This window comes from Tachysurus fulvidraco, chromosome 14, assembly GCF_022655615.1.
Source record: "Tachysurus fulvidraco isolate hzauxx_2018 chromosome 14, HZAU_PFXX_2.0, whole genome shotgun sequence".
NCBI lineage: Eukaryota > Metazoa > Chordata > Actinopteri > Siluriformes > Bagridae > Tachysurus > Tachysurus fulvidraco.
In genome coordinates this window covers 9,478,318-9,490,251 of record NC_062531.1, presented here as the reverse complement: position 1 = coordinate 9,490,251, position 11,934 = coordinate 9,478,318, and positions in this window count along the sequence as shown.

Sequence of the window (11,934 nt, the reverse complement as noted above, 5' to 3'; positions counted from 1 at the left end):
TGATATCCTTTTTTTTCTGATTGCCTAAACCTCTGCCTGTCTTTGACCTTGAATTTGTCTAACCTTTTTGGATTATTTGCTGCACTTGCGTCCGTCTAATCCTCTCTATTGTGACATGATGGATAAACTACAGCTACATCCCCAAACATTTTGATTTGACAAACTGTTGTGCAAATTGTTTGTAACATGAACCAGACTTGGTAGGATCCTGCTATCAGTGCTTAGCATTTGTAGTTTAGTAATCTCCCAAAATATAACAGAAATTGTAGCCTAATGTAAACCAACCCTTCCATGAACAGGCAGTTACTACAGATGAATGAATAAACACAGTAAACACACATAAAATAAAAACTGCTCTCAGGTCCGTACACAGATCTAAACTCTGTATAACCCTCTGAAAAAAATCTAATAATGCACTTCTGTCTGTATTTAAATCTATTTAAAACATAGTATCTGTTAATTATGAATAATTTATTTGGATTTAGTTACATAGTGCATACACTGTATAGTAACAATGATTAACACTTTATTATGGTAATTCATTTTATTGTGAGATTTTTATTATATATTTTATATGAGCATGTTAATTATATTAATTATTAATTATTTTCTTTTACTAGCAGAAAAAAACACTATGTTAGCAAAAAAGTAATAAAACAAGAGTATATTATTTATTTGTTTGTTTGTTTGTTTGTTTGTTTGTCCTCAAGCATTTTATTGTGTAATGGTAGCTCTGTTACCTTATCGTTGCCTAACTGGCAGGCATAGTGTATGTATCCACAAACTAAAAATAAAGAAATCCCATTGAAAGCTGTCAATAAAGTTCTTGCACTGTGGCACAGGGAACTTTGTTGCAACAGACACCCTGTGAAAGAGTGCATTCGATGCTGTGGGTTGTATTGCACCATCCAGCCCTACTGAGGCCAGTGTCGTTTTTAGACTGGCTGCCTCGGCTAGTATACAGTCTGTCACGGGCACTGAAGAGCTGGCAGGGGCCGAGCCAGACCCTTCCTCAGATGCTACTGAGAGTGGAATTGAAAATGGTGGCTCAGCTGGTCGGTCATTAGCAGCTTGGAAGAAGAGTACAGAGACTGTTCTGCACAGACATATACACTTTCATATGCAGAATTACAGAATGATCCGCTTGAAGTCAAAGAACTAAATAATAAGCTTATACACTTTTTCCAATTGGTGTTTTTTTTTTCTTTTTTTGTTAACTTAAAGTAGCCAAAACTTAAGCAATTAACATGCACAAATGAAATACAAATATCCTCCAAACCAAATATATTGCTGTACTAGAGCATTCTGCATGTCTCTGCTGTCTTTTCTGTCCCAGCACACAGGTGATAGAGCCAGGTGATCTTCAGACCAAGACTGAAGACTTTCCTCTTCACCAAGCAATTGAACTGGGACTTATTAAGTATATTTAAAAAATAAAAACCTACTCAAAACTGGCTATAAAACTGTATACTGAGTAAAAAAAAAATATATAATCCACCTCTGGGTTGCTGATCAAAAAGTCAGGGATTCTTGCCCCAGCACAGCCAAGCTGCCACTGTTGGGCCCTTGAGCAAGGCTCTTAAACCTCTCTGCTCCAGGCACTTTCATTACATACCGCATTTGGCAGACACCCTTATCCAGAGCGAATTACATTAATCTCAATTATACGGCTGAGCAATTGAGGGACCTTGCTCAGGGGCCCAGGAGTGGCAACTTGGTGGCCCTGGGGTTTGAACTTCTGATCAGTAGTCCAACACCTTAACCACTACTCTACCACAACCCATTTAATGGCTAACACTGTGCTCAAACCCCAACTTCCTAAGCTGTGATGCATGAGGAAAAGAAGTTCACTGTGCTATAAACTATATTTGAAAAATAAAGGCTTATTCTAAGCATCAGAGAGTTGTTTTATTTTATTAGCTTTTATAGATTTGATCAATGCATTTCCTATTCTGTTCTATAAATTAGGTTTTATATTGATGCTGGAATCAACATTTGAATAGACATCCCAGAATCCTGAGTTCAGTACATTCACATTCACCGGATAGGACAACCGATTACAGTCAAATGATAGTTGGACTGAATCATCTTCACAGCACAGCTTTATTTATTTATTAATTTATTTATTTTACCGGTTTATAAAAATTCTAAACAACAAAATGCATTTGTGAAGTACACACTCTGTGTCTTTTTGTGCCATTGTATTAGTGTAAGTCTTCCTGGTTTGGCCATGTTTGCTTTCCCTGATGTTTGTTCATTGCACTGGCTTCGACAGTGATTATTGTGTACCTGTACTTGCATTCACAACTGATTCCTGACATTAGAAAGCATATTAAAGGATTCTGGTTTGTTTGAAAAAAATGAAAAAGCAACATGCGCACACAATAAGTGCATGCAATTTGATACGAGTGTCTGCAAGCCATTTTTAACACTGAGAGGAGCTGGAACAGATCTAACCTTACTTACCACAAGTCTTAGCATCTCTCTCACTGTCTCTGCTCTCTAGCTCTTTCTCACTCTATCACACACACACACACACACACGCACACACACACACACACACACACACACACACACACACACACACACACACACACACACACACACACACACACACACAAAAAGATACAAAAAACACACAAGTCTTCCTGTCTATTGATCTCCCCCTCGCCCCTGACCCCTCCTCCTCTGTCACACAAGGTCAGACTCTCACAGATTCACACTTCAGCAAAACAGAGCAAAGTGTGAGAGCATGACTCAATAAGCAGGCCAAGTAATTCAACCTTCTCTTGGAGAGGCACAGAGGGAGAGAGAGAGAAGAAGTGGGTGAAAGATTGAAAGGGGGAATGTCACATAAAGGACAGATATCAAAAAGCCTGAACAAACATGTCTGCCAGCTCCCCAACTCCCTACAAGGATGAGATGGGCAAATGAGATGTCAGGGGTCAATAAAGAAGATCTGTCCTAGAAATGAGCCTTTCTATTCTTTCCATGAATCGAGAGAGAGAGAGAGAGAGAGAGAGAGAGAGAGAGAGAGAGAGAGAGAGAGAGAGAGAGAGAGAGAGAGAGAGAGAGAGATGCATAGAGTACAATTTACAATTGAGTCAAGATTTTCTTTTACTCTTAATTTAAACATTTTGTCAGCTGAGAAATTTAAGAATGATCAACAATCATAAATGTGACAATTCTTCTTCTTCTTCTTCTTCTTCTTCTACTACTACTACTAGCTTGGGGATGTGGTAGCTCAGTGGTTAAGGTGTTGGACTACTCATCAGAAGGTCATGGGTTTGAACCCCATGTCCACCAAGCTGCCACTACTGGGCCCCTGAGCAAGGCCCTTAACCCTCAGTTACTCTGGATAAGGGTGTCTGCTAAATGCCGTAAATGTAAATGTAAGCTTGGGACTTCTAAACAGAGGCGAACTAACACAATGGGATTGTGGGACACTTTGTCATTGAAAAATATTAATAAGATAAAATATGACAGCAATTTGTTATGCTAAATGACAGGAGTTGTTTTTAAATAATAATAATAATAATAATAATAATAATAATAATAATAGTTCTTGTCCATTAGGAAGAACCATTGATTGCTTTAATAGTGCCATCAAGCCCATCAGGTGGTGCAGCGCTATAGCGATAGGTTACATGATTATTAGCATCACCATTGACAGATTGCACTGGTTTCATTTTATTAATGCCATTTATGAATGCTGTTAATCTAGTTAATGTGCTGAAAAGGCCTGCAGCGCTAATCCCCATAAAAACGAAACGGTAGAAAGACTATCTCACAAATTTACATATGATCTTCATGATCATCTTCACTGCATCTTTGGCACCTCAAAGCTTTTACTCTCAGTTACATATTACTTTTAGAGTTAAAGTATTAAAAGTGATCAGATCATTACAGCCTGCTGTGGTGTAAGTGTCAGTATGCTTTGAATTCAGGCGACAAACTAAAACAGGCATCTGGTGTTTACTTTCTCTCCCCATGGGGCACCAGTTAAACACACACCACGGTCGCAATATCACTCAGAATTACTCATAGAACCATAACACACAAACCCACACACTTTAAGCAGGTTTCCTGTCTGATACATGCTGACAGTATGTGAATAGGAAATGCTGTCTGGGCTTTGATTGGTTTTAATTAAATATACACTGAGCTCTCATGCTGAGAGAGGAGTCAAAACATCAATAGCTCAAAAGCTGCATTGTATATAAAAGTGTGAAGTGACAGAAGTGATCACGTCCAATTACTACAGCACTTGTCATCTTGAAGGAAGTGTATATCTCTAGGGGAAGTTGGAGGTACCACAAAAAAAAAAGGACTTTTAGATATAATTTGTATACTTATTATTTGTTAATACTTCATAATAAAAGTACATGAATAAATCTGCACTAATAACAGCATTAATATTTACTTAATTATGAACTAATGATGAGTTAAGGCATGTACTAATGAAAATCTAACAAAGATCTAACCTTAACTATGACCTGTGTCTTATGAAGTCATGCGCAAAAGGCAACTAACTTACGTTGTACATGTTAGTATATGTTAATACATGTTTTAGAACACTTCATCATTACATCAAATATAATTTATGTTATTTCAAATTGTTCACGCTTATGGGTGAAATAGCAGTGTGTCAGGCTTTAGCACCAAGAGCACATACTAGCACTGCAGTGGAATTTTAAAAAAATAAAAAATTAAATGGATGAAGAATGATGCAAAATGGGTTGAGATCAAATTCTCAGTGTTTTTTATTATTATTAGTGCAACTTTCTACATTCGAATAGGACGATCAGTGTTAATTATGAATGTAATCAGCAACATTCAGAGATCTTTGTGTGCACATCTGCATATGACAAAATACAGAAACCATTTGAAATAGTGCAAGATTAATTAATCTTTCTTACAGAGCAACATTTTGTTTACTCCTTAGTGTTTATTCATACATTAACTAAAAAACATGTATTAACGTGTCCTTTAGGTGGTCATTATTCACGCATGAATTCATGACTTGTTTTCTACTTAATTATCTCATCATTAGTACATTTATTAGTGCGGGATTATTCTCAGGATTTTATTACTTTACATTGAAACAAATTGATTTCATGATTGAATTTTTTCAAGCAACTTGTGGAACAAGACAATCTTATCATTATATTATATTATATTATATTATATTATATTATATTATATTATATTATATTATATTATATTATATTGTTTTTTAAGTTAGTTAAATTAACCAGAAAATAAACACAAACACAAAAAGGTGGTAAACCAAGTAAATTGTATGGAAACACTTGATCTTTCTAAACATCTCATACAATAGCCTTAAGCCAACATAAAATAAGAAATATTAAAAGCAACCTATTGATAATGCTCAGGGTGTAAATGAATAAAGGGAGAACCACTTAATTATTATCTCCAGATCACTAGTTAAGGACAAGAATTACTAAAGGCTATGAATCATTACATGCTATCAAGTTATGGCCTCAAGTTAAGGAGTAGATTTAAAAAAAAAAATTAATTTAAGAAATGAAAACAATAGTAATAATTAATCAGGTTAATCCCTCAGTATAAGGAGTCATGTAATGAGTTAGTTAGTTAATCGGGAATTAAATAAAATATAATAAAATGTAGAGTAAGGAATCACTTCTACAGATGTCAGCCTTTTTTATTTTTAGCTGTACAACCTGAACTACAATCAGCAACATTTGTAGCCCAATTTGTGCAGTGTCAGTGCTCAGCTTTGACAGTTCCTCATGAAAGAGTAATCCCATGAGTACCTTGCATCAGCTATTCTTTTTCCAATGACTTTTGTTAATTAAAAACAACTGGACCCCCTGCCGCCTTTCTCCCCCTCTTCTATAAACAGGTTGCTACCATAGGCAACACATGCTGCTTCCTGGTACACATCACAAATGTGTTAGAGAGAAGAGATGAGAGAGACAACATGTGTGACGCCAGTGGGGAGAAGAGTCTTGCTTGTCATTGTTTTCTCTGCTTGCACACTTCTGAAGACAAAGCATGGAAGGTGGCAAAGTTTCTATTTCAGCAGTTTTTCATCAGAAATAAATAAATGACTGTAGGATTTACAGACAGCTCTGGAGGATAGATGAGCTCCCAGGAGAGAACACGGCAATCAAGGAAATAGAGAAAGAAATAGATAACAGACACAATAGCAGTCAGAGTTGTTAATGAAATATGAAATGATTCAGCCTACTCTACAACTTTCATATTAATTATTCAAATGTGTGTGTCTGTGTGTGTGTTTTTTGTTTCTCTGCTTCATGAACCAGGCTTATACGTATCTGTACATCCTCATCTGCATCAGTGTGTAAATCAGACCTCGGCAAAACAATCCAGCACACCACACTGAGTGTTTAAACTAACATTGTGGGAGAAGCAATAAAATTGTGAAAAAAACTGCCCATAATTCTGTGACTCTTCTCTATAAGAAGACAGCTCACTGGACAAGACTTGGGATATTAGCTCAGAAACAGGGTGAGTTTTTATAGACTTTTATTGATTTTTCATTTTGTACACCGTCTCTTGTCAAATTTGCAACTTCGCGAGAAAAGTTATTCTAAATACATCTGGTCTGTAGTGCTATTAGAAAGTGGTAATGTAAAGCACCAATATAAAAAAATCATAATGACTTATCCCATAATGTCTTATTTACAGTCATAATGGCCACTAATCACTAATGGTTAAGGCATAAAAAAAAACAGATGTTGCTATTCTGCCATATTAGTCACTTAAGAGGACTGAGCTACTGCATGCAGTTTAGCACATCATTCCCACATTTTCAGATTTAATTGAGATAAGAATCTGGAACCAACTTAAAAATAATGAATAAAATTAAAGATACCACATGAGGAAAAACAACGCAAGGACAACAACATGACTGATCAACTGAAGAGGTAACATGCTGGGGTGAGCGTGTGTGTGTGTGTGTGTGTGTGTGTGTGTGTGTGTGTGTGTGTGTGTGTGTGTGTGTGTGTGTGTGTGTGCGTGTGCGTGTGCGTGTGTGAGAGAAAGAGAGAAAGAAAAAAGACAGACAGACAGACAGACAGACAGACAGACAGACAGACAGACAGACAGACAGACAGACAGACAGTTTACCTGCAAGGAAACAGAAAGAATCCTTTGAATATTAAAGCAGTGAAAAATAAAGCTAATTACGGACAGGTTTGATAAGTCACTGCTATTTTATCACTTAGCACGAATTATTGTCATTTGCTGTGAGTCTTTTGCAACCTGATCAAGGTGATTATGTGTATTCAGACTGAAAGGCAACTTTTTATAGGATTTGCATTTGATTACTGCCTTAATTTAATTAAATCATTGAAGTCTGGTTCAGCCTTTTTTTTCTTTTTTTTTTTACAGAATGTTATATATACATATTTGAACAGCAGAATATAAAAACAAATAATAAATAAATAAATAAATAAATAAATAAATAAATAAATAATATTAATAATAATAATAATAATAATAATAATAATAATAATAATAATAATAATAATAATAATAATAATAATAATAATAATGGGGGGGCACGTTCGCCTCACACCTCAGGGTTGGAGGTTCGATTCTCGCCTCCGCCTTGTGTGTGTGGAGTTTGCATTTTCCCGGTGCCTCAGGGGTTTCCTTCGGGCACTTTGGTTTCCTCCCCCGGTCCAAAGACATGCATGGTAGGTTGATTGCCATCTCTTTAAAATTGTCCGTAGTGTGCGATTGTGTGAGTGAATGAGTTTGTGTGCCCTGCGATGGGTTGGCACTCCATCCAGGGTGTATCCTGCCCTGATGCCCGATGACGCCTGAGATAGGCACAGGCTCCCCGTGACCTGAGGTAGCTCAGATAAGCGGTAAAAAATGAATGAATGAATAATAATAATAATAATAATAATAATAATAATAATAATAATAATAATAATAATAATAATAATAATAATAATAATAATAATAATAATACTTGCAGCTTGTTAGCAGCTTGCTATTTGCCCATGGAAATTAATTTTCCATTTAATCTAAACAAGTTACAGAAACAAATTTTCATGCCGCTGTGACATCCTTCAAAAAAAAAAACTAATTTGTGGTGGTTGCTCTTTATTAAAGAATCATTGTGGCAAAAGAATTTCAGTGCATTAAAAAAGAAGATATTGAAAAAGAAGATATACTGCACTTCCTGTACGTGAGGAAGGCATACTATGGGGCTGGTGTTAAGTAATTTTGCTAGCACAGCAGTCACAGAGACTTGGCAGAAGGTGTCAGCTGCATTTGCCATCACAGTTTGGAATCATTATGACCCTCTCCCCAGTATCCATTATGATAAAAGCTCTAGACTGTTTGCATTACTGAACTAACTAGAAAGACTTTACACGTCTAAAAGCATTATGCTCAGGGTTCGTTGGTTAAAAGCCGAGAAGAAAGTGGGCCTGTTTTTAAAGGAAGCAATGAGTACGCGACCGAATCTACTTCTCAGTGGCTTACTGAAGGTATATATTATTAAGATACTGCCTTGGAGTGAATGAAGGAATAATTCAAATGGGAAGTAGGAGTGATGGCAGAGTAAGAGTGGTCCATCTCAGCATCAGTCATCTGTTCATCAGCCGTGTTCAGTTGTCAGATATGTAACTGAAAACTCATGACTAAGAGTCAGTACTCTAACAGTAGTATTCTATCCGTGCTTTATACAGCTTTAACTATTAGTCTCTGACCAGCTTTTTGGCAACATGTCAGTGGTCAACAGTTTTCAGGTGTCAGTTTTATAACTGCAAACATCCGGCTGTGCATTTATATTAAATACCAGAATGCGGTTTGTCAGAATTGTAACCATAGTGTTTTGTGAATGTGTCCTTGCTGTAATTATGTAAATATAAATAATACTCAGTGTTCATGCTGTAACTCGAGGTTAACTTGTTTCTGTCCTGTAAATGCAACTATCTGTACATATTTCTGTATACATATAGTGTTGAAACTAATATTTAGTCCATGTGTCACTACTGTAACTCAAACATACTATTACACTCATTTCAAGGTCATATGTCAGTGCTGTGACTGGATCGTATAGTCTAATGTCAGTGTTGAGACTGCATCTGATGATCTGATGTCAGTGCTGTGACTACATCTGATGGTCTGATGTCAGTGCTGTGACTACATCTAATGGTCTGATGTCAGTGCTGTGGCTGCATCTCATGATCTGATTGCAGTGCTTTAAGTGCAACACATGGTCTGATGTCAGTGCTGTGATGGCATCTGATAATCTGATGTCAGTGCTGTGACTGCGTCTCATGGACTGATGTCAGCGTTGACACTGCATCTCATGTACTGATGGCAGTGCTGTAACTGCACCTTATGGACTGATGTCAGTGTTGAGACTGCATCTGATGATCTGAAGTCAGTGCTGTGACTGCATCTCGTGTACTGATGTCTGCATCTTATGGACTGATGTCAGTACTGTGGCTGCATCTCATGATCTGATGTCAGTGCTGTGACTACATCTCGTGTACTGATGTCAGTGCTGTGGCTGCATCTCATGATCTGATGTCAGTGCTGTGACTGCATCTCGTGTACTGATGTCAGTGCTGTGACTACATCTGATGGTGTGATGTCAGTGCTGTGACTGCATCTCGTGTACTGATATCAGTGCTGTGACTACATCTGATGGTGTGATGTCAGTACTTTAAGTGCAACACATGATCTGATGTCAGTGCTGTGGCTGCATATCATGATCTGATTTCAGAACTATAACTACTAACATCTTGGGTGCTGTAGTTGTGCATGGAAGCATATGAAAGTGTCAAGATGTATCTGTGTATCACTGTGGAAGCACAGAGTAGTGTCTTGTGTGCTTTTTTGGTAGAATAGAATCTAGGCCATAGGCCCTCGTGGAGCATCACCCCACTTTGTTCTGTCCTGTTCAGACAGTTCTTCTGATAACATCTTATATATTTCTGCTTTGAACTTTTCACCTAAACACACCGGTGGTGAGGTTATGCGCTAACAGATTCATAACTGAGCTGATGTACATCTAGAACTGCCGCAGGAACAGTCAGTGGATCTTTTTTCTTTTTCTTGTTTTTTTCACATTTATTTACAACACTTGCACAACATCTTCTTTAATGAAACAGTATTTCTGCAGTAAACAATAAAATCTAAAAGATTGAAAGTATATTCATAAACTAAATATGCAATATTGAATATTTAATGGACTGGTGCAGTACTCACTGTACACACAGATAAGTCATTGTGGATATACTGTAGATGGTGCAGGATTGCAGTCAAAAACACAATAATACGCCAAATGTTTATTACAGTACATGGAGCACTGGGGCAGATTTTCATCTCTTTAGAATTTAGAATTAATCTGTAAATAAATGCCATCATGAAAATATTGCGCATGCAGTTTGAAGCTGATTCTGTTATTGTGTTATGATTGGTAATTTATTAATATGTACGGCGTGATAAAATAGTTAGTCAAGCATGTATCAACCAGGCAGTTATTTCGATCATCGTTTGCTGTTGCACTTAATAGTGCATGGAACATCGTCCTTATCTGTTCGTGTTGCACTTTGGTGATTTGTTTTAGATGAAAGCTACATACTAGATTGTATATAGACTGTGAAGGATGTCAGCTTGAGCCGAAGCAAATGGCTTCTGTAAGAGTAAGAGTGTAAATCCATCAGTCAGTTAAAGAGAGTCTTAGACAGTGTCTTATGCTTCAGGCAAGTAATATACACCAAACTGTGCCTGTATCAGGTTTACGCTAATGTAATATGCTCAGTCTCTGATGTGTTGTACTGGTATATTAAATCCGATCAGATCAGAGTCAGATTGTAAGGCTAGTGTCTGGAACAGAGCGGACTGACCAAGAGCAACATCTAAGAGCAACACCAAAGACTGTAGAGTACAAAGACTCAGCTTTTATACTGCAGCTTTTAATATCATGAATATTCACACACACACACACACACACACACACACACACACACACACACACACACACACACACACACACACACACACACACACACACACACACACACACACACACACGTAGTGAGTAAAAGAGCTTCTATAATTATGTAAATTCTAATGCACCTGAAGATTGGAGTGCATCATAGCAAGATTTTTGCCACTTTGCTGATTTGAATCCTGTTATATTGTCTATGTGCATGATAATAATTCATTCGTAGTGTGTGTTTGAGAATAAAGTATATATGCTGTCCATATATGAGGGTTAAGTTGAACCACAGCTCAGGCAACAATCTCAGTTTTAACCAAATGTATTTACGGATAACAGAGAAACCAGTTTGCCATTTAAAATGATTAAACATATAAAAATGGGGTTATCTAGCATCCATGTTCATGGCATGATGGAATTAAGGACATTCTAGTGTCTAGGGTTGTGTTATAAAACAGTGTTATTGACAATAAAGAAAAAAATGAAAGAGAGAGCTTATTTTTCTTCTTTCCACGATGCTCAGGAAATTTGGATTTTGTAACTTCCTGTTATGCAAATTTTATGTGAATATTAAAAAGTTTTTAAAAGAAATTTATTTTTAATTATATTTTTTTAATATCCCATAATGGAAGTCATGGAAAAAGGATATTTCAAACATGAGATAGAAATTTGAAATTTATGCAAAAAGACAACAGATATTGTATTAAAATTGTCTTTGTAGCCACGTGTGTGTAGCTCTAATCTTAGGATGTATAATATTCTTAGGGGGTTTTTACATCTGGTCACTTCATGCGTTTTCTGTGATCGGATAGCTATCCGATCGTAAAAAGACCAAGTGTAAACGCCCTCCGAGAAGGTTTTGAGACGGATATAAATCCGATCGCTCAAACCACTTCAGGAGGTGGTCTTGGACGAATTTCAGATGAAACTGGACAGGTGTAAATGCATGTGGT